A 24,568-nucleotide genomic window follows, 5' to 3' on the forward strand; every position below is an offset into this window, starting at 1 on the left:
TTGCGAAATGAAACATCCCAGATCTTCAACGGAGGATCACCACACAAAAGGCACAATGCTGAAGTCCTTGAGAGAGGGAGGGGAAGGATGATGAGGGGGAGTTGGGAATCTGGCGATGAGAAAGGAACAAAACGAATTGACTCCGTTGCACACACAAAAAAACGTAACAGTAGACAATCACGATCGTGGACGTCGATTGGAATAGGAAAGGATGACGATCCGGCTGGAGATGTATCTCTCTCTCTTTCTATTTATTCCGCGCTCCTGTACGCGCAACCGGAACTGCAGGGATGGTCACCTAAGTGAGTGGAACAAGGGAATGGATGCAACAACGCTGTGTCCTCTGGAGCTTATCTCGCGTGCCAGCAGTGTCAACCGGTCGAAGGGCAATCGCCCTTCTATTCACGCGAACGCACGCACACGCGTGCATTCCCGCGCTCTCCCGAAAGGTCCCAAGGACGGACGCTCTCCCGGATCATCCTTGTTCTCCTTCCACGAGGGGTTTTTTCTCTCGTTCGGACGCATTCCTCGCACACACACACGGCGAATCGTTTCGATTTTAACCGAGAGAGGAAGGGGTCATCAATTCCGTTCGGGAGCGCGTTGGGCAACACAAGTCGGCCAATCGGACGGGTGAAAGGTGACCGAGTTCAAGATTGCCATTTTTGGGATGTGTGTGCGGGTGAACATGTTGCTACACAACATACTGCTCGAAATGAAATGAAGCGGAAAGATTAGTTGTGAAAAAATGTGATGGGATTAATTGTAATTATATCTGAAAGTACTCCTACCGTGTCATCCCAATGATGCACTAACGTATTTTCATTGGTGAAATTAAAATTCTAAAGGTGAATTTAACTTGTATCATAATAGTAAAACTTCAGTACAACCGTATATAAAATGCTGTTTTTAATAATAGAATATAAGATTATAGGCAACTATGCGGAATAAAAAAGTACGATCTGCGGGGTTGCCAACTGCCAAAATTTAACTGCCTGATGATTACAAACAGTTACAACAGCAGTACGTTATTATAAGAGTCAGAAAATTTGTCATCAATTGTGTTCATGACAAAAATACCTCGTGAAACAAAAGAGGCAGCTATAAATTTAAAAAAATTGTAAAATAAAATCATTTAAATTAGGAGTATGGATCTATTGGGCAATACTCTTGAGTAGTCAGATTTTTAAATTCATGTTAATCCTCTCATTTACGTCCGAAGTAACTTTTGCTATGTAGGTATCCCATATGAGGACTTCCTTCCACTGAAATTTTCTGGTTCTCTTACTTTTGATTTGACCAATACAGCTCATGATGCGGCCATGTAATCAGCGTTTCTGGTTTTCATCTCTAAATTTTCAGAATAGTTTTACGCCCAGTAATCTCGTTTTTATAGCTATTCACTCAGTCGATCAATTTGATGTTTGCCATTCTTCTGTTGGTTAATATAATGGAAAAAATGAGAAAAAGTTGGTTCTTTTAGTACCATACTGCCAGCATGTGTGTGGGACTACGTTTTCCCGCACACAAGCTGTTACGCCGCAAGGCATCACCCTTGAATTATCTCCAAATGCTTGAGAAGCTGCTCCTTTCCCCTTCACTTGCGATCAATCTTGGCATCCCATGCCCACACTGCTCAAAACCACCATCCGTTCTCGCGAAAGGACCCGCCAAGCTCATTAATATTATTCGGAAACATGTTGGCCAATTCTCACACGGTCTGCCCTAAGAGTTAGAGAGCAGCGAAAGACAAGGATGGGAACTGCGAACGGGTCGTGTAATTAATCGCATTGAGGGGGCGGCGAGTGAAGGCGAATTCTGTGAGAGCCTAATCCGCCCGCCGCTCGTGTTTTATTTCTCTCGTGGAATAAAATAGTGAAGCGGGCGTCAGGGAGGATAATTGGAAATCAACTCCGGTGGGTGTCAAAATTTAGAGAGGAGAAATGTGAGTGGGATAGCTGCTGACGATTGCCAAATCACACTACGCCCCCCCCCCCTAACCAATTGCGCCGCAGGATACCTTTCACGCACCCAGTTACAACGCGTATCCTTAGACAATTCATATTAGTTTCTGAACCTACCTATTTTGTAGAATTGATAATAATCACTCTTCTCTAAATTTCAATGGCATTTATTTGTTTTGATGCTCAGGTGGACCTAACTACCATGTGAGGGGGTGAGGGGGGGAGTGTGGTTACATCGTTGGGCTACTGATGGAAGAATCTTAGGCTCAAATTCCGGTTGATGCTTCCGGACACCACGAACAAAATTCTCGAAATTGGTGTAAAGGAACTGGCCCTCATATCCTGAATGTGTGAAATTCACATACTTGAGCCATAGAATAGGGTAATGTCTACTCACACCAATCAAAACCAAACTTAGGGCTGTATCACCGAGTTGTAGCCTTAGTAGCAACTTCTGTACCTTGTCAGATGATTCTGTCAGGCCATTTTTCCCTAGGAATCCCAGAAGTTTGAGCCAACACGTTGGCTATGTACAATTTATTTGAGAATATGAATGCGAAGTTTCAACTTCCTGGCTCAAAAAAATCGTTTTTGAGGTTTTGGCCAGCTTTTTTCGATTCTAGCCCACTGTGCAACGCTTAGGTTTTCCTGAGACTGGACCAGCAGAACTTCTCTTATTCAAGCCCGGATTAATGAACAACTCGCCCATGCGGGAATTCAGAATTAATATGACTATTCCTCGCTAGCGCAAAGGCCGGAAACTCTATTGGTAAACATTGTTTTTATCACTCAAACGTTGAAACTGAACAATTATAATAATTTACCTTCCTTAAGTTGCAACTTTAAAATATTGGTTCCATTAGAACTTGATATGGTACTTCAATGATAGAATAACAATAAGCTAAAAGTGCGAAAGTCGATAATCCTCTCCCATCGAATCGTAAGAGGAACTTGGACTGCGAGGTGGATAGTGTATTCAAAGCCCGTGATTCAGTTCGTTTGAATTATTTATCAATGCGATGCAAGAGAACTATGCTGGTGCTTCCATCCTTGCGACTGTTCCTCCGCTACGCAGTCACCTGTTTAAAGTGTATTGCCCTTGCGGGCTTGGATGCGGAGAAGCGGGATGAGGTGACTCGTGACAGCATCACACGTGACTCTATGGAGAGCCTCGCAAAAGTGACTGCAAAACGGATGATTCCACAGCAAACTCCGTTCGTGACCATTTTTGCTGCACAGCCGTGTGAACCCACGAACCTATCACGTCAAACTCAAGGATGATGATCGTCTAGAGATCCGCAGCGCGATCCATCAAAGAGGTCATCCCTAAACTCTCCTTTTCGTTTTTTTTCCTCTCTTTAACGATGGGTTTTTCGCTTGCGCAGGAGAGGGGCTGGAAATTACTGTCGTCAACGATGACACAAGCGATTCCGATGGGGATCTATTAGGCTCACTTAGAGAGAGGAAATTGACCGCGATTTTTAAGCAGAGCAGGTTTTATTTATTTTTTACAGTGGAACCTGAGGGAAATAAATTCTGGGTTCAACCAACCGTAAAAGTGCCGAAGTTTGGGGATATAGACTTGATATCACGTTTTGATCGACGGATGCTATTGGGAATGAGGAATGCGACCCCATTTAGGAAAATTTCGCTTTCAGAAGAATGCCTGAAACGATGGCAGCACTTATTAGTTTATAATTCATTCCAAAAATTGTGTGCAAAAAATGTATTCCCTTCCTCGAACAGGCGTTATTTTTGTTAGCGTGAAATAGAACTATAACTCTAGTAAAATACGGCTGCGAGTTATTTTTCCATAGTGAAGAAATGAATAAAATAAAAAACAACGCATTCATATTGAAATACAAAACGCATCACACACATATATATATAATATATAAGTCCATATAAAAGCATAATAAAACCACATTCAATGAATAATGGTGAATCCAATTTTTACAATACCATACATCCCTAAAAACCTCACGAATGGCATGGAAATTTTTCCATATTGCATCAGAATCTCATAAAAATAATTTTAGAATTATTACTCTCGCCAAAAACGAGCTCAAACGTATTGAGAAATTACCTTTTTGGTATATTTATTTTTTTGACTGCCTCACCCTATGGCCGAGACCTTTTACTATCGCGATGAAAAATAAATTACAGTTGTCATCCTCCACTTCCCATACATATTCAGCAGGAAATCGAAACTCATGGAGTCTTCCAGAACAGTTTAATAGCAGGAAGAACAGGTTTTCGTCATATTTATCCCACGGTTTCCATAATTTGAGTGTTACATGAAGTGAGTCCACGGCGAGGAATGGAATTCCTTGTGAAGTGGTGCGATGGCAATAAATCCTAATTTTTTTTATATCACCACCCAGCTCGGGTTCGGGTCAATTTCCGCCGATTTCCCAAGCGCCAAGGGTGTGAGTGGCGGAGAGGATTCACGGTGAAAAATGGGGTCACGAAATCACGATCTCGCCTTGGCCCTGGAACCACCTCTAGCGTCCTCGCTCATTTGCGATCTTTCTGCCCCCTTCCCCATCCGACGATTACGCCACTTCCATAATGCTTTGATGAAACAAAGGAAACGCGCATTACGTCTCTGTATTGTCTCACCTCATTATGACATAAAGCATTAATTGCGCTCAACAATGAACGTATTCTCTGGTGAACGTACTGCGCAGAGGGCATTTTTGCTGAATAGCCATACCCATTAAGAGCCCATGCATGAACTGCTTTAAGCCTTTTACGGTGACGTTTTTGGTCCTTTGTTGAATATTTCAGTATTTTTCGCAACCGTAAGTTTTTTTGCGACTTATTTGGATGGGTAACGTAGGGGGTGTGACAAGTAATTACAAATTTTTCTCATTAAATGTAAATTTAAATCAAAAATATTTTTCGATTGCCTGAATAGAATATTTCAGAAAAATGTCAAGCGTAAATTCGACGGATAGTCTTTCTCATGTAAAATTTTGCAGTATGTTTGACATTTTGTCGGCGGGCAATGAGCATAAAAAGTCGCATATCCCCAAAATGGAACTTGTGGCTTATTATCACTTGGGGAAGGCTGTAAGGGCACTGGCAACAAAGAATTCTTCAAAGTTATACACTCTAAATTTGCTCTGTTACCCAGGTTAATTAAGCTGCCTCCGATTGCAAAACTTAAATGATTTCAATTTAGCTCAGCGAAACTAACTTTCCACAGTGATTAACTACGAAGAAACTGATTAATTTCATCGCGATTGGATGTGAAATTGAAAATTTTCCCTAATACTTTGCTTTGGAAAGTGCGCACTTAAGCATTTCAAGCTCATTCAAGGGTGAGCAAATTTTGAAGCAAGATGTATTGAAACCTGGATAATTTAAATTGGACTCAAGCGAACTAGTCTTTAGTGATTCTGGAAGGATTTTCAGCTGTCTCAGCGACTATTTTGGTGTGTGACATTGAGTAGATTTAGCGACCATTCCAACCCCGCTCATTCGATATCCCACAATCTTGTGAACAACCGTTTAAAGAAGAGTTTAATTCCCGGAAATATTACTTTCGGAAGAGAACTTTGCTGATTGATCGCTGAAAATTTAATGAAGCATTGTCGCTTCACGCCCACGCGTCGCTTGGGAAAAGCTCCGAGAAACACGGGTTAAGACTTAAATCGGATGATATCGCCTCATCATTAAAATTTCGGGCCATGACCTCAAAGTTTCTCGCTGCCAGCAGCGGTGGATCAAGGCGGCACGGAGGTTTTCCTCGGTTGAGGGGGGGCGGGGGATGTGGGAGGCGGTGAGTTCCATCACACGTCCCACGCCTACGCCCATATTAAATCACGTGCCCTCGAGTCGGGAGCAGTTTGCACAGCCAAAACTAATCACCGGCACGAGGGAGGAAGAGATGGGTCGCCTCCCGTTATAGCCCACCGCCTCAATCAGTCGATAGCCGCGGGATTCATCTCCCAAACAAAATGATAACAAGCGCCTCCGTTCTACAGTTGCTATGAGAACAGTTCGCGGTTATGTTGTTAAATAATAACGTACGTTTTGGAGTCTATTTTGGTGCGTATAATTTAGGATATTTAAGCAAGCCGTACCATCCTGTGTCCGCCAATCTTGTGCAAAACAGTTTAAAGAGGCATAATTCCGAAAAATAATACTTTCGTTGACTGAACACTGCAAATTAATGCAGTATTTTTGCTTTAAATATGTCTCTGTCTTTAAATATCAGCGTAAAATCCTTGAACCACCTATTTTATGGGAGACGAACGAGAATTACCCAAGAGGCGGGTAAGAATGGGATCCTCACGTCGGAGAAGGACCCGGTGGGTAGGGCATGCCGTGAGAGGAAGTAATTCCGCCGGAAATACAATGGAAAGTTTTAAAGTAAAGGCCTTCAAGGAGGACTAAGAGATAAGTATTTGTGGTCGAGAAAGATGGACGAAAGGAAAAGAATGAGGAAACTGAAGGAACTAGCTTAGGAAAGGGATACACGTAGGGTTACAGTAAACCATTCTTAGTATTGAGTATTATGAATGAATCAATGTATGACAGAATGGTATCGATGGTACCAATAAACATATGTAGTAATATTTACAATTAACGATGATTTGTAAGTTTTAATGATAGTGAAATGATAACGACGTTACCATGGATTAATTAGAGGAGAGCGGTAACTAAAGACTTAACTAAAGTAACTAAACTAAAGTAACTAAAGTAAAGAGCGATGACTAAATTGTAGGGACTAAATTGTTTCTTGTATCTTTACTTAAATAAGACATTAACTTATTAAATTGATGAGGGAAATACAATTCCTTGTAACTATAAAAAAAAATTTTCAATACTAGTTAGCGATATAAATTCGGCCTACTCTGTATTCATAATACAAATTTATGAATGCGTTTAACTAGGCACTTAACCTAACGATCGATGGCTATTTTAATATTTGCCTAAATGTTGGCCTGAATCAACTTTGGTTACCGGAAAAAATCTGCTTAAAAATCGCTATAGATTATCCAGATATAAAATAATATGGTTAAAAACTTTAAAAAGCGTATAAATTTGGTATTAATCTTTTTTATAATATTGCTGCGGAGGAGAATAAAAAAATAAGGTAAACTCATGACCCGTAGGACGCAAATGGTTAAAAACGCATAAAACGCCTGTTCATCATTGGGTCTTCCGTAAACCATTAGTGTCGTATACTGGAGGATACTATCAGAAAAAATAGTTTTGCAACCGTTCATTCGGCGTTGTTTATTTCATCAAATACCGATACACATAAAAAAATAACCTCCCTTTCCTCCCACGCATACCATCACATTAGTCATGCCGAAACTCTCAGAACAAATCGACCCTCAAAATCTTTTCTTTTTGGCGACGATCGTGATAAAAATCATAGATCAGAGTGTAAAAAGCAGCGTGCCACTTCGTCCCATGAACTCCAAGGCCCTCTTTTCCGCATTTAACGCCCTTATGGCTTAATTTCATCTCGCGCATTTTCCTCCTCGTCACAAACGAGAAGAACGGCACTGTTTGACGTACGGGGGATGCCGCCGCTCCTCCCGCCTGCGGTCTCGGGGGAGTGGATCGGTGAGAGGGAGCGGTGTCATGTGCCGCTCCCCGTTGTGAGGTCCCAGAGGGGACGCAGCGGCGGATAAAGAGGCAGCCGCGGAATGCAAATGTCAGCTGCTCCCTCCCGCGCGGCGAGGAAATCGAATTGTGCGCGAATGCCGCGGAACAACTTTGGGCGACGGGATGAATGTTTTACGGGCACATTCAGACGGCTGACATCCGAGTGAGCGAGCGAGTTCCATCGCCGTCGAGGAATGCTTTCCATTTTCCCGATAATGGATGCAAATATGAAGAGACAATAGGCTCTTATAAAATTTTATCTAAGGGTTGAAACCCTAAACTTTATCCACCAAATATTTCACTCAACATTTAAATTCTTCATACGTCTCCATATTTCTCTATTTAAATGCGTCCCACACTATTGGTGGCAATATTTCATCTCCATCAGACCCTCATCGGTGAATTTTTTTCATCATATTCACGTCAAATAGCTGTTTATAAGCCGGTATCCAAAGAAACTTTTTTCTTCCTATTTTAATGTAAGTATATTTAATTGGCGTGTTCCTTTTCTTCTTATTCTATCCATATGGGATGAAATTATCTGTCATTTCTGATGCTGCAATCATCCAGGGACATTAATTTTCCAACCAATAAGTTCTGAGTAGTATCTAAAGTAGATATGATTTTTTGGGGATACTTTCTTCGAGAGGTTTTCTAGAGACGAGAAAAGGGCATGGACATATTAAAGGACAAATAAAATTCCCAAAATTGCTAGAAGCTACGCACGTCGAGCCTTTAAAATCTAAAGGATTATCTTTCTTATCACAACTGATAATGCAGTTTAAATTTTATGAATTGGTACTTCCTTTAATGATTAAATTTTTTGATATTCTTTATAGGATAAAAATTCAATTTACTTGAATAAAGCGAAACGATCATGAAATAAAAATGATGCAAAGATTAATAATGAAAAATTTTTAATGAAATTTTTTTTAATGAAATTTAATTAATAATGAAAAAAAGAAAGGAATCCGTTGATTTCTTGATGGTTTTTTCAGCATCAATATTATATCCTAGAACGATTTTTAATCCACTTTGTACTCATTTAAATTAAGTTAGTTACAAATTATTGTATAACATATCCGTCAACAGTCATGCATTCATAATCATGCATGACTGTAGTCACTTGAATACTGCAGTCATGCATGAATATAGAAAGGATGACTTATTCAAATAAGTGAGATTCCAGTGAGTGTTGGTCAATTGATTATAAAAAAAAGTTTTGGAAGTCACCACTGTTCATACTTTAAGAGATAAATTAAGACTAAGTAAAACTGTAATGCAATATTTGCTGAGCAAAAAACGATCCGATTCAATTTTCAATCGATGCCCTTACTTTCATTTAATGAAAAATGTGAAAATTTTAACTCGCAAACTACTGCAGCGCCACAACTTCGAAAATGAAAGCTGATGGAGTAATTCCACCGAATTCATTAAGTAGTGTGAAACAACTCGTGGTCAAAATGCTTAACCGACTTTTTCATCCGAGCTAAGAAATGTTATGGAAACTAATGAAATCTTTCTTAAGAATGGTGAAATTACTCGCACAGCTACACGAAAATTGGAAAGATGTGGCATGGTTTTTTTGCACTATCATCAGCGCAGTAATCTTTTAAACCTCCGTATCATCCAAGACGCACGAGTGAAAAAAAAATTCGCGGTACGGTATCAGCCACATATTCAACTTAATTTCATACGCGGATAAGCCGCAAAAAAGAATTTTCTACGGAGTCTTGTAAAAAAAATAAATAGACTTCCGGAACGGAAAGACCAGCAAGGCTTATACCTACTCCATAACGAACCCATTTGCCACTTGAAAAAAAATCTCCAAAAAAAGGAACCTGTGCGGATCTTAATCTCCAGATAAAGAGTGTTTTTTCATCAAATCCTCGGCAGTGGAGTGACCCAACGTGAGGTCTACTCGGAGGAAATATGGAGGGAAAAAAGAAATAAAAAAATTCTGAGGAGAGCTCTTTGAATCGACCCGCACGTTCTGTAGAAGTTAAGGGAATATGGCCGCCTGCCCCTAAGTGCCCCGCGTCGCACTTCCTCCCTTCATACCTGAGCAAAAGGAGGGCTTTCTTCCCATTCCTTTTTTTCTCTTCTTGCATTAGCCTGCCTTCCTCCACACCGAGGTGTATTGTGAGAACACGGCGGGAGCTTTTGGAAGCCGCAAGCGGGAAAATTTTTCCCAGCGGGAAAAGACTGTCGGAGGCACTCGCGTGAGGGGGCGCGGAGAGGTCAGGATAGTGATTCGAGCTTGGTAACAACCCAAAATGAGGGTATTTATGATGTTGTTGCCTTCAGCACATATAATTTAAGATGATAAATTCGTCCCAAAATACCTTTAAATAACCCATGAATTCCTCCTCAAAAAGATTTCATCTACTTATTTCAGTCAATGTCAATCTATCCTCATTTATAGGTAAACAAAAAAAGGTTGAATTTTTAAAATTTTATATTATATAATTATTATAATTATAATTTTGAATGATTACTTATATATTTTACGTTAGCTCTCCGTCATGTATTGCGGACTAGCATGGTTTTTTTTACATTTAACTGTTTATTTATGCACTAAACACTTGATGCATTGAGAAAATAATACATTGATGTTATCTCTCGTACATAACTGAGGAAAATTTTTCTAGGGACGGAGAGAGCTTTTGCCACCCGTAATAAAGGCGCATCACATTCTTAATGCATTCCACTTGCACCGATAGAAGGATCCGCTTCCTCTAAAAGGATGGAAATAACAAAAAAAAGTTGTCATTCACGAATGATATCCGCCCTTTTGAAAAAAAATAAAATCCGAATCATGCAACCCGAATTACTACACGTCTCGGATTTAAGGGTATAGTGAATTATTGATTTTAACTGACGTGAGAGTTACAAGTAGCCCTATATTTATGAGTTTCTACTTTTTACCCTCAGTTAGAAACAACCGGGCATTAGCATTACGTGGAGGAGGTAGAATTAAAGAGAGGATTGCATTATAGGAGTGTGGTTGGATTTATTTCGGGGTGCACTCAGCTCAGGTGTTAGGGAGCAGAGGGGTTGTTTTGAGCGAAGTTAAAGGGTTGCTGTGCGCCAGTTAGGGGCGGATGGGTGAATTATTAGTGGGGTAGGCGAGGAGACAGCGCAGCCTCGGAGGCAGCGAATGAGGACGGGATTGATGCATTTATCGTGGATCCACTCCAGGTATTAACTATTCCGAACTATTCCCTGTTCCTAATAGACCTCCGGTGAGCTTGGGAACACCAACGGAGGTCGATCATTCAACCCTCAGGCGAGATTAAAGCGGACGTACTGCTGTGTCTACGATGTAAGACTTGACAATGTTATTCTCTTGCATAAGAAAGAAATTCGTACATGGTCATTTCATTTGACAAAAAATATATTTTTAGCGGTTGGTTATATTTGTTTGTTATACTGAACTCGAGTGAATATGCTCGTATAATTAGGCACAGTCAATGCTCTAGAATTTTAATAGCGGATTTGGTTCGGTTTCAATAGTAAACTCATTAAGACGCTCCTAATACTCCCTAAGAACTAAGACTAAGATTAAGAAATACTTCGAGTTAGCTGCTATCTATGAACTTTTGCCGATAATAATTACGTATTTTGCTTTTGAGTTGTGATCTACATAACTTTATACTTTGAAGCAAGCGCTTCAAAAATGCTATGGTTTTATTCAGGTTTGTTAAGATAGAAAAAAATTAAAACTTTTTTTGTTTTAACATTAAGTTAACCATTTTTGGCAAAGAAAATTTTTCGTCGATCACTATATAAGATGTGCAATACCGTGGATACTTAAGGAGTTAAGGAATTACAAATCAATACCTACTTGCAACTTATTACATTGCTTTAGGGTGTCAGTAGAAAAGGATCGTTTGATCTTTAGCATGTCTGACCTATTGGTTGAAAATTGAATGTAAATTCAGCCGAGTGCCCAGGGAACATTAGAGCTCTTCTCCTTGAACTGAAGTTGAAGATAAATTTCACCCAAGAGTCGTGTTCACCTGGATATTCAACCGCGAAAGCTTTTGCACTGCTCGGAGCAACGAGAAGTGATTCCCGTTGAAATAATGCGCCATCGACTCGACCCTTTTTACGTCAGAGGAAAACGGTCCGCTTGCGTTCCCCGTGATAATACCCCAGGAGAGCCAGCGGATGGGAGGGGGAAAACCTTCGAGACTGCACGGTGAAGTATGTACGAGGCGGAGAAGAACGGAGAGAGCTGGTTGCACGCCATTAGCGAATTCAACATTCAATAAATCAAGAGGGCTTCGCAGACGCGTCGAGAAAACGAACGTTAGGAGGCGCTCCGAGAAGATTCTCCGGGAACGAATCGAAAGAGGAAACATGTTGTCCTAGAGAGAGAGAGAGACTGCGCAAATTTACATATAGCCATTACGCGATAACGGTAATTCACGGCCGCGGAGGGAACGCCAACGTGGAGGGACGGAAAATTAGGGTTGGAGCAACGGAGAATTTGCAACATTGGGATTAACGGCTTGCAATCATGTCGCCAACGTCATCTGGAGAATGAGGGGGCGGGTGGGAGGGAAGGTGGCGGGGGAGCACATGCAATATTGCGGGGAAGAGAGTCGGGGGCGAGCGGTAATTCCGGGGAGTCGTTAGGTGGGGGTTGGGGTTCGGGCGCGCGTGTGGAGGTCTCCGGCGGTTTCACAAGGCACAGCGGGGATTGAGAGGTCTTAAGACAACGGGAGACCGGGAAGGGGTGGGAGTAAGGGATCGAATTGGGGTGGTTTGGGTTATTTAGTTACGCGATTAACAACGGGAGTCATTTGAGTCAATAATGGCGGGCTTGTACGGCAAGAAAAGAATGTGGGGATGTTTTCACCCTAAAATAAGGCCGTAGCCATAAAATTGTTTCGGGAGGGGGTTGAGGTTGAGTTTACCCTGAGGGGTGAATGCATTTCAGGAAAAATTTAAATGGAAGGGTATACCTGACAATATATTTCCTACACATTTTGAGAGGAAGTCTGGACCACACTCCCACAAGGCATCAGCCATAAATTACATTCGCAAGACACCATCAGCCAGCATTTTACAAAAATTGTATTAGTTTCTTCAGGGCTTGAGTACGCTTATATTTAAATTGATACTATACGAATGTTGTATAATCAAAAGGAAACACGCATTATTCTTTAGGAGAATACCAAAATGTTGCGTCCCATTTGACGGACGGAGAACTGTGCTTTATGTGCTCGATAGAAACTGAAATGTAGAGAAAATATTGTTGACACTATTACAGTATATTAGCTACCAATCAGTTTTCGTGCACCTTATGGATGAAAAAGTGCACAAAATCACTCACACAAATAAACATATTCAATTTACGCACGATCAATGTTCCATACCAAATAGTAATGGGACGCGAACCGGAGACTTCTGTAAAAGCATCTATACCGCAGCAACTTGGCTCTCTAGAGCGATACGCCGTATTGTGGGAGTCAACGAACTATGTACTTGAGGTCAGAAGGATAATTTGATGACAATATAGAAATTCATTCTAGGGAGGTTTGAGGCGTGGGAAAAGGCCTCAGTAGGTTCACTAGGAGAATGCGCCACGGGGGGTCTCGAGCAGAATAGAGAACGCTCAGCGCACTGACTCCTGGGAATCTCGGCAGTTTAGTTGTGGTTGCAGGGTTGACAGAAGAGGTGGGCAGGGGTTTTGATGGCAGACAAAGGGAGGAGGCTGAAGAAAATTCCTGGGATAGGTGGTAGCGTATCGTGCGGGCATTACGATGGTGGAACACAGGAAAACTACACCTCAGAAAGAGAAGCAAGAACGACACATATTTTAAGAAGAAGCCACGCTGCAGGTGGTTCTTGCCCGGAAAATAAGCGAAATTGAAATTGTGGGATTGTGAAATAAAGGGACATAAAGTTGACTTTCGTCTTTCTCTTAATATCAAATGAATGTTTTTCAGCATTTTCGGAGTTAGCTGCATTCATTAGATATTTTTTATACTTCAAAAACAATTAAAAATGGCTTATACGACGAATGGCTTATTAAGGTCGTTATTGCAGAAAATATGGCACATGCACATAAGATACTGCATTCGTGATTAATTTAGATAATAAGTACGGTATTTCAATTATTGTGGATTTCATAGGAAGAAATCAAAGGAAAAAAAGCACTTCTCCCATCTCATTAAAAATAAAAATGGAATTAAAACAGCTTTGGACCAAAGAGTTTTCATCAAAATCATTAAAATTAATTTATTCAAATGCGGAGCAGGATTCTTCTCTCGTTAGTGGGCAATTAAGCAAAATTTCCTTTTAATTTCGAAGTTTCATATATTGCTATGTTTCTTGAATACTTAGCATTAAGCCATGAACCGAATGATAGCTAACGTATGCTTTTAGTTTAAAATTTAAAGATATAAATGCATGCAATTAAGAGGTGTTTTTTTTTCAAAGAATCATGGTAACCATGTAAACATTGACCGAAATAACAGTGAGCAACATCTTTTGGTGCGTCTAAATGGTCCGGTTAATGGCTTGTCGTATTCTTTTAAGGTCAACTCCAAGTGCAGTAACTTTAAAGAGGACATTAAGTTGTCAAGGCCTCGCAACTAGCTAGCGAATATCACCCGTACCGAGAGCAATAGTCTGACGTAGTTGCCCCAAGTGGATCTCCTTGACAATTTATTACGAGCAGACATTTTGGCGCTTCCTAGCTGAAATAAGGCGTCTCATAAATGTTAGAAATGCTAGTCTTAAGAGAATTGTTACTAAATATCACGGTTGTATATATGGTGTTGTATCTTTTTATCCGTAAATCTAAATAATTGAAACTTGATAAAAATCTCATATCGAATGCGGAGCTTTCTAATTGAACTATATTCTAATGGTTTCAATTGGTGGAAATCAATCACATATTTAATGTATGACGATGTAGAACTCAAATCTTATTGCAGCAGAGAAGCAGTAGGGAACATCCATTAATGAAAAGTACAATTCTTTGCACCGAAATCTTACAAAATTAGAAGTTACTTAATATTTTTACCATTTCAAATCACGATGGTTGCAAAGACTTGAATACATGCAATAAAAATAAAAATTGCATAAACTCTGAAAACTCACGGCTTTGACAAAACCTGACATGTTCCATCAATCGAATGAGATTTTCAAGCTGGATTTACACAGGCAATTTCACTGCTAACTTAAGTGATTCTAGACGATAATTGCGGATTTTTTTTCTGAGACACACTGGCGGAATTGGACTTCCGAAAAAAATGCTTCGCCAACAAAACTTTTTTTCCCCAAGTCCTTGCCATAGTCACTTGCACAATGAAAATTGCCACGTTAAATCCAGCTTTAAAGCGAAGTAATAGTACGAGAGGAGCCAAGGAGCTATCACGATGCAATGCCGGTGGGAGATAGGGAGGGTGGTAGTGTGAAGTAGCTACCCTCAATTGGATTTCCTCAAAAATTCATTGCGAGAGGACCCCTTCCGGCGCTTCCCAGATGAAATAAGGCGTCGCATAGGAGGTGGGTGTGGAGGCTTTGCTCAGTGGTTGCTGCTTCTGCTCCCAACGGGGCAAAATCTGGGTTTTCATTCGCGTCTCCATCCCTCCCTCCTGCTCCGATTTTTTGTACCACGTTCGCGGTGAGGGATTAGCAAAGAGGGTCCCGAATTGGAGGAAGCCGAGAGAGAAAGCCCTGAGGGTGGAGGTGTAGGTTTTTGAATGAGGACATAAGGGGATAAGGTAAGGGAATTATTGCGGAGCCAAAAAGGATGGCAAACGTCCGCAGGAGAAGGAGTTGGGATGTATAAGGATGGAATTTGCGGGAAAGTACTTGTTTACCTCTCGAGAAGAGGAAACGGACAAGGAAGAGGGAAGACAGGATATATTCCGAGAGATGCCACTTAGTAATCTCTCCGTTTCTCCATGCTATTTCGTTCCGGGATTGCTACATCCCTCTGCTCTGCCGTCATTACAATGTCTTGGGATTTGAATCTTCCCCGAATGAGAATTTTATAAGAGAGAGGTTTTACTTGTGAGTGGAATGGGAAGGTTTGGTGTAAATATCTCTCATTTTCTCTTGCGAGAAAAGGAAGCCAAATCTGACAGTTAGTGCTCCGCTGCTTTCCCAAAACCCGGAAAATGACCTAAAAAATATAAAATCTGCTGATAACTTATTTTATTCAGATTCATTAACGGGTAGCCACGGAAAGACATGCGATGACTGCGAGATTATTCAGTATACAGAAAATTTCTATGGCTAAGCGTCCAAGAGGTTAGAAATAGTTCTGTCCCCCACCTGACTACACCATATTTAGAGAATCGTCGTAAATCACGTATTTAGAGCTGCCCATTATGTTGCGAGTCATAAAATTTTTAAAAACTAGTTTTTACTTCAATATTGAATCCGGGTGTGGCTTCTGGAATTCTGCTGGATCATTCCTGAAACTTTCTTCAGGAATATTATTTGGAAATGAGTAGTAAATTGTCACTTATGATGAGCCTTTGGGTGTTTTCATTTTCCTACCCTAATCTCAAAGTAAAATAATAAAGCTCTTCATATTTCATTTTCTAAGTCTTCCTTGAAACAGGCTCTGCATGATGTAAGTGGGTTTTGTCACATTTTCTATTAAAATTTCCTAGCAATGGTGATACATTGAATTACAATTCAATGGAAAATTTAGGATACCACCTCTTCTATGTCTATAATCATCGATTTATGAGATACACCTTAACTAGATAATATTTTAAAAATATTGACAACCAAGTAAACACAAAATTACTCACTGATTAAAATGAAACCTCTTTATAACCGTTACCAGAAAAATTATTCACTACGTTGTTGCGTGTATCACAAATTCAATTTAGATACATTTACCAATATGACTAGGCAATGATTGAAAAATTTCACCTGGTAATGCAATTTAAAAATGCTGTAGATTCCATACATTCCAAATATTATAAAATAAATTGAAATGTATTTTCCACTTGAATCAGGTATGTATTCTCATCAATTATTCCTAATGAATCAAATATTATAAACCTAAAATTTAATACTAAGGCATACAAAAGGGCAGTGATATGGAAAATTATTAATTCTAATGCGTCAATACAGAAGTGTTGAAATGAAATCGCGTACAATAATTCAATAATTTAATAGCTGTCATCGCTCACATTATAAATTATCGATAATACTGTACATATATTGAGGTTCCTTCATCCTTCCAATAACCGAAAATCGTTGCTAGCTAAATTTTAACTCCATTTTCCTTGTCCTTTAAAGCTGTATTATTTTTATTTTTGAATTTGGATGCAAAAAATAATTTGTTTCGTGCAATAAAATTTTCCAGACATCAAAGTCCCATTTTAAAAGATTCCACTCATGCCATATTACATCAATCTAAATGTATTTGGCCTCCGGCTCACAACATCCTGCTGGCCAAGGTTGCCGAAAGGTGATGGTCGTCTTGCGAGTGAAATCGCAGATTCTGACCGCTTTTTATGGCATACATAATTAACGAGCACACTAAAAGTTCAATGCATTGAAGAATAATGGACACAAAGGAATACCTGCTGGTCAAAGAGCGGGATTACAAAGGCATCGCAGATTCTACGCAATTAGGGAAATTCTTTGGAAAAAAAAGAATGAGAGGATGTATCCCGAAGCGGAAGTTGCCTTCTAAAAGTTTTTGAATACGGGACTATATGAATTTCCAAGTCTTGGAGGCATATTTTTTACGTAAGAAGCAGACTATTACTTTTCGTGAGACGTGGTAGAGTACCCTTTCATTTTCGCAGCGTTTGAGGATGGCATTCCCATTGATGTCCATTTCATTTCAGAAAGCATTTGAACCTACTGAAGTATAAATTATTATAATTTGCTTCCCTTTTAATATGAAAATAAATGACGAAGTGGACTTCATATCGCATGGAAACAACTTAATTATAATTTGAGAGCCCAAATGAAGGTATATGATATGTCACCAATCGCTGAAATGAGCGAGAGAAATTAAAAAGGCTTGGAAGAAATAAAAAAAGCGGTTAAATGTCTTAAAGAAGAGCCGTAACGCCGAGCTTACTGCTTTTAGTATTTTTACTTGACATGATAATCATCACCACATGAATCAATTTGACTATACCAGTTACTGTCGAGGCAATGAATGGTTTCAATATTTATGACCTCTTATTTCAAGAATGCAAGTAATTTGAAGTATTTTAGCTGACAATAATATTTTTTCTGATTATTAAATTAGTGATAATTTAGTTTCCATTTGAAAATTAATGATAATTCATTTAGACTTACATTTAGTTGTTCCGTACTATTATTTTTTTGCTAGAGCGGTACATACGATAATTTTTGTACCATTAAAATCTGGAATATTAAATTTTAAATTCGTTTAATTTAAATGAAAAATTTAAATAACGAAGTCAAAATAGAAACGTATCCTTCAACCGTAGACGACAGAAACCCACGCGATGGCGGTCGGATACCCACGCGTGATTGGTTGATTTGATTCCTTCTTGCTCAATCAGGCATGTGTGATTGCACATTTCAGTGCAGAGATTTTCAATTTGCCCTCATCACGAGCGTTTCTCGACTCGATCCGCTCCTTCCTATTGCGACTGAATGCCTCAATTAGCCATCTCCACGACTGCCGGGCCCTCATCCTCTGAAAACAATACCAAATCAAAAGTGTTCAATAACTTTCTTAATCGATGATCTTCCTCCAACTCGTCGCGGAACTGGTTTTGCGCGCGTCAGACACGACCCTCGTTTGATGAAAGTAGTCTACCCAGGCAAACCTGCGGCAATTTCTTCCGCTAAAGACAAAATCTTTCTTCAATAGAAGGGCCAGCTGGTTCAAAATGTATATAGGTATTTATGAATCAGCCTATGAGTCCACGGCGTGTAATTGAGGATCGTAAAGAGCTCTATTTCTTAACATGATGATGCTTAGAATAATAACAACTGAGTATGGTTCATACTATCGCATATACTACTCATGTTGAAGACTATTTTGGGGAATGTTTGACCGTCACGATATAAAATTGTAAATTTTGAGTTCGTCAGTTTTATAGTGCGATATGTTATTATCGACATAATCAATCATGCGCACTTTAGGAGACCGAAAAGTATGCATCGATATGATAAATGATATGACAAATAAAAATAATATGCTTTCAAAAGAAGTATTTTGAAATGGTGGTTCTATAGAGGAAAATATCGGTGTTGTGGGCACAGCCACTATAGCACATGATGATAAATTATTGCAATTATTAAAAAATTATATTTTCTAGCCAGAATAATAAAGATCCACTAGAATGTCAACATGAGGGTTTTATGTCTTTCATTGTGAATACTCATATATTTCTTTTCTTGCAGGTCCATTTGAAGTGCACGGGTACCACATCCGGTCACCTATACTGCAGAACAGAAGGTAGGTACACCATTGACGTTGTTAATCATTATTAGCCAATGAAGTTTCCCATAAGCTAAAATTTATTTATTAACCCAATTATGAAAGGTCAAGCTCATTTAATAACATGAAAGCAACGTCAACACGGTGTTTAAAACTTTGAAGGCTTCAGTGAGATTAATCTAAATTGCATGAAGATCCCTGACCCTCCCGTTAAATCCGTGGGAATCCGCGGAAAATAATAAGTCCTGAAATCCATTCGCTGGATCCGGGTCGGCCCGTACATAATTATTTCCTTGACGAGCGCCTTCCGTGGCTACCTAGTCTCATTTATATTGCATGCACTTTCACAAGAACTCTGTAATTACGTCTCATCTCCTCTCAGATGATGAAAACACGTAAAGCGATCCAATGTAACTAATTTGTATTCAATTAAATTTCAACGTGTCCGGATAAAAAAAAACTTCCATCGCTCGAACGCAATAACGCACAATATTTGAGTTTGATAGCCCTAATTCTGGGAAATGTGTTTGCACCAATAAAAATTAAGTTAATAAACGATTTAAGTTTTTCCTGGTGAATACTTCTGACAAATATTTCTCGGGTTTGCATCCAGGTTAAAGCTTTTATGTAAGCCGACGTTTCGGAAGACGACTTGTCTTCCATCCTCAAGGCTGTGTTACTTTATCGAAGTTCAATTTCACACTGAACTGGATCGACCGTTTACCGAGGACAACAATACGGCTCAGGTGTCGTCCGATTGGCTGTAGGTCTTTTGAAATTCTTCACGTTTAACCCTTATGTTTTTCATACAGCTGATTACAGGTACAACATGGTATTACATATCAGCTGTATGAAAAACATAAGGGTTAAACGTGAAGAATTTCAAAAGACCTATAGCCAATCGGACGACACCTGAGCCGTATTGTTGTCCTCGGTAAACGGTCGATCCAGTTCAGTGTGAAATTGAACTTCGAAAGAGTAACACAGCATTGAGGATGGAAGACAAGTTGTCTTCCGAAACGTCGGCTTTCATAAAAAGCTTTAACCTGGATGCAAACCCGAGAAATATTTGTCAAAATTAAGTTATATTACCGTAGGTGGTCCTCAGTTCTGGGTATGGCCAAAATAATTTTCGGCATAAGGGGTATAAATAAAACTGACCCCGGAGAATCAAAGTGCCACCAGGCGACGCTTCCTACTTAAGCTAAGTAAACGAAGTGAATTAAGTTTCGGTAACTTAACACAGAAAAGTAAAATAATATGAAAATACAGGAACCTCCCGCGATAGCAAAATAAACTAATTAACTTGCTAATTGGCTACAAGTTGCTTAAATCCTGCCGAAAATTACACCCGGTACAGTTTAAGTAAATATTCACCATTGGGAACAACGAAGTATTCGTATCTCTAATAGTCGCTGTTAATAAATTAACAATTCATTAATTAATCATAACAATTTAACAAAGAAAAATTATTTGGCGACCAATTTGAGCCGCATAAACAGCATCAAATATTGCTCTCGAGATAGAATTTGGTGTCTTTTTAGTTTAAAGCAAAGACCCATCAATGAATGTCCTCGCCAAACTGTATGAAAATATTGATTAACCTATTCAGGACAGCGAGCTTGTGTTGATTCTAGGTAGTATCTTGCTTTCGCTTAATTAGTACGGTGTATTAATATAAAGTCTAGTAAAACGCTTAATTTACTCTATGCTTTCGCATTTTCGCCCAAAAAATTCAAGATATTCGGTACATCAAACGGAGATTCTCTAATAGGGCCTTTCAGCCCTAGAATAGAGAGCAATTGGCAGCTTCAATAGATATATAATTAAAAACTAACAGATTTATGTTACCATCACAAAAGTATTCATATATTAGGCCACTCATCATGATATGCAAATATGAGATGACGCAAAGATGATATGATGCTATTAATATTGTATTATCGTTTCCATCCAGTGAATTCAACGGTGATTCTCCTTTCACCTAGAATACAGAGACGGCATAAAGTGAAACAAATACGAACGGAACAGCTCAGAAGGTCGACTGCTATTATCGATTATCCCCTCCTATTCTTTCCCCCCTCCCCTTTCCAATGGACACGGGCCGAGCGATGACGTTGTCCCTTCTGAGTGCACGGTTTATAAATAAAACCCCGCGTTCATTCCCGCCACGGATGAGTAAAGGAGAGGAGCGGTGAGTCGTACCTGCAGCTGTTTGCTTGTTTTTTTCTCCTCCATAATTCGCTCGGTCCACCGAGCACCCCCGACCGTTTTGTCACCCGTCTCGGACCACCACTTCCGCCAGCGGCGATTGAAGAAAAAGAGAGCCGTGGCTCCTTTTTTTTATCCGTTAAATGTCATGGTCGAACGCGAGAGAAAAAATGAATAAAAGACCAATAAAAAGGTTTTGGAAGAAGATGTCTTTTTCTCTCCTCTCCGTCGCTTCTTCAGTCAGCCTGCGGTTTTTATGGGTAGGTATACAAGGAGTAACGCCTCGAGCACTGCGACCTTGGTAGGTCGGGAGTGGACGTGGAGGAAGATGAGCTCAAGTGAAAGGGAAATGGTTTCATTGGTTGGGGGAGGAGGGTGGCATATCGCGGGTGTCCTCCAAGCGCCCTCTGCCGTGTCTTCTTCGCAATGGAACGTGACCAAACAGGTGCTCATCCTCGCAACTTGGATCCCGCACCTACATTTTTCCCTGCATCATCAGCCTCTCATTCTCTCTGGATTCAGCGGGATAATTCGTTATCCTGCTTCCCCTCTAGCGCGGGTCAAAGGTCACCACCTCTCAGTCTCATACCCTCTCCCCTTCCTGTATCCTTGTATGCGTTAACTGGTCTAATCACGGGATGTACGCTGACAGCCGAGGTCGTCTGCGATGGATATCTTTTTAACTGTTACCTTGCCCATGATTGCTCCCTGACTTTGATCCGCCTGACTCAAATGTATGAATTTTAGAGCAGAAAACTTTTTCTCTGACTGTAATATAATGCCTTTCTGATAGAAAAAAGTTCTTTTTTTATTTTTTCAAAAATTGATTAAACTCATAATAAGTGATAAAGTGTGATTTCTGAATGTAAAGGCAGGAGTTAAAACATGCTCCAATAGGTTACAAAGGTTCCGCCGTTAATACACGATTTTAGAATACTTACTATGTTCCACATTTTCGTATGATTCGTTTAAAAAATTATTACTTATGACTTGATATTGCTTGCCGCATAATAATTGTGATAAATTTATTTAAGTTTAATCAGCATGAGTTTCAATCAAACTTAATTAAATTTACAGTTTACCAATTTATTTTTTTTCTTTTATCTCCCGCTATCAGAAACGTAGAATTACTTGTAGGCTAGCATGCTCTAAACATCAATTTAAAGTTTGACAAGATTTTCTATACGGTAGCAAGGTATTCTGTACTATTTACTGACAACTGAATGGCGCGACGAAGCATTATAGATTTTAAAATTTGGTTTCAAAAACATTTGATGGCAAATGCCATTTTAGTGCACTTATCTTTGAACCTGTGTGCATGACAGAATGCATGTTTTTCTATGTCATGTGCTGCTAGCGATTTTTTTTATCTCATTACGGTTATGGAGAGTATCGGCGATGGGTTGAACACATTCTGCACCCAAGCAACTGCGATATTCCTATAGCTAGCCAAATGAAGGTGGTGGCCATCTTTGATGCAACCCCTTCGGATCCACTCAGTCAACCATGGTCACATGGGATGTCTCCTCATTCCCTCCACCCCTAACTCCAGTTAATCGTTTGGGGATAGGAGGGATTCGTGAGACGTGAACTTCGTGACTCTCGCGAAGAAGAACAACGGAGAGCCCCGCGTTAATAGAAAATGCCGTGATGAGGCAACGCGTTGAGCAAGAGAAAGAGATGGATCCCTTTGATCGGCTTAAACGGGACCAAGTGATCCGCTCCAAGTGACAGATGGGGCCGTTACCGTAATCCCATTGAAAGAGAGAGTTCCCCTTCCGCGCCCCTTTTCACTCCGGTGTGCATCCTGCGTGAGCCTCGCGGGAGTGTGGCGAGGACTTTCCGACAACGTGGAAGCCTCCTCGTCGGTAGAAACTTTTCCACGAAGGGAATGCGTTATGCACTCCTGCCAACAGAATCGAAGACCGTTAAATGAGGTTTTTATGTGTTTTTCTTTTTATGTACTGTTCCTCTCGGGCGATAAAAGACCTTTTTATTCGGTGGATTCCCTGGCGCGTTTGAATACTTGCCGACCGCCCCTCATCACTTAACGTAATTAATTCGGGGAAATGAGATCGGAGTGTTTTTCAGATTTTTAGGGCCGCATGTAATTTGCACTGGTTTAATAAAGTGGAAGAAAAATCACATTTATGCAACAGTAGGTTTATAGCTTTACAAGGCTTGGATAATCTTCCGAAGAAAACTCAGTGTGAGAATATGAAGCTGTCTCAGCTAATTTTTTTACCTTTTTACCACTTTTGATCGAATGAAATCGTAACAGGCTTCACGTGGTGGAAATGCGATATATCAATGATAAAATATTAACAAAAAATCGTAATTTCCACCCTTAAATATATAACTCCAATACCTACCATGGTTTCGAAACTCTACGTCTTTTCAAAGGTTTCGACACCTTTGAAAAGACGTAGAGTATCGAAACCATGGTCGGTAGTGGAGTTGTATATTAAAGAGTGGATATTACATTTTTTGTTAATATATTATCATGGCACACCACTTTTAATAAATTTGATGGATATATATTTTCATTAGCTAATGTATTTGCCAGTGAAATCAATGGCTTATTTATTATGTGTTTGAAGTTCATTCAATTACGAATCAATCATTGGCTACGAATCATTTCAGTGTTTCATCCAGTGATTTTTGGCTCCAAATTTTAGTGTTTACCATTCGATGGGAGGAGCAGAAACAATCTCTTTTCGGAGAACGCATGCAAATTTTCAGTTTTAACTCATCAATTCTCATTTCTGAGAGAAATTTAATCTTCACATTATCTCCGATTTCGGCAAAAGAATGTCAGTGATGAATCAAGTTGGCATAGCTGCTTTTTTCAATTTACTTTTTTTTCTCGAGAACTCGCGATGAACTGGCCGTAATTCAAGTGGCTCCTTTCCATCCCCTTCGCTCTCTTCCAAGAAGGGTCTGCAGCCAACAGTTGAGCACCCCAACAACGCCGAACCCTCCACCCGCACGCCAAGGAAAACACAATCAATGCCGCTTGAAAGTTCCCGAGGCATTAAATCGCCGTGTTGCTCACGAATCGAGTTTCCCCGAAACAATTAAAGCGAAACTTTTCATTCCCTCGTACCTTACATTTAACGTCTTATTTTTTTACAAAGAGAGTGGGGAGGGGGATAAAGAGAAAAAATAAGGAAAACAAATAAAAAAGCAAAAGGTTTGGGAGAACCTTCCTCAGTTTTAGGAGGAAAAGTCTGTTAAGGATTGAGTTTTTCCACTTTAACGCCAGGGAAAGGGCTTTCTTTTTTTATTCCCATGAACGAACCGCCTTTAAATATTTAAGGCCTGCAGCTTTAGGGGGAGAAGG

At 39.9% G+C, this 24,568-nt stretch overlaps 1 protein-coding gene across 1 annotated transcript in view; it reads left to right on the forward strand.

The window, feature by feature from the left end:
- LOC124158946 (uncharacterized protein DDB_G0283357-like) overlaps nucleotides 1–24,568 on the forward strand; it is a 183,622-nt gene that overhangs the window by 83,797 nt on the left and 75,257 nt on the right. The window contains exon 3 of the mRNA XM_046534384.1: nucleotides 18,978–19,032. The gene's annotated coding sequence lies outside the window, so the exon portion shown is untranslated. The remainder of the gene's footprint in view (nucleotides 1–18,977; nucleotides 19,033–24,568) is intronic.

Source organism: Ischnura elegans, chromosome 1 (assembly GCF_921293095.1).
Source record: "Ischnura elegans chromosome 1, ioIscEleg1.1, whole genome shotgun sequence".
NCBI lineage: Eukaryota > Metazoa > Arthropoda > Insecta > Odonata > Coenagrionidae > Ischnura > Ischnura elegans.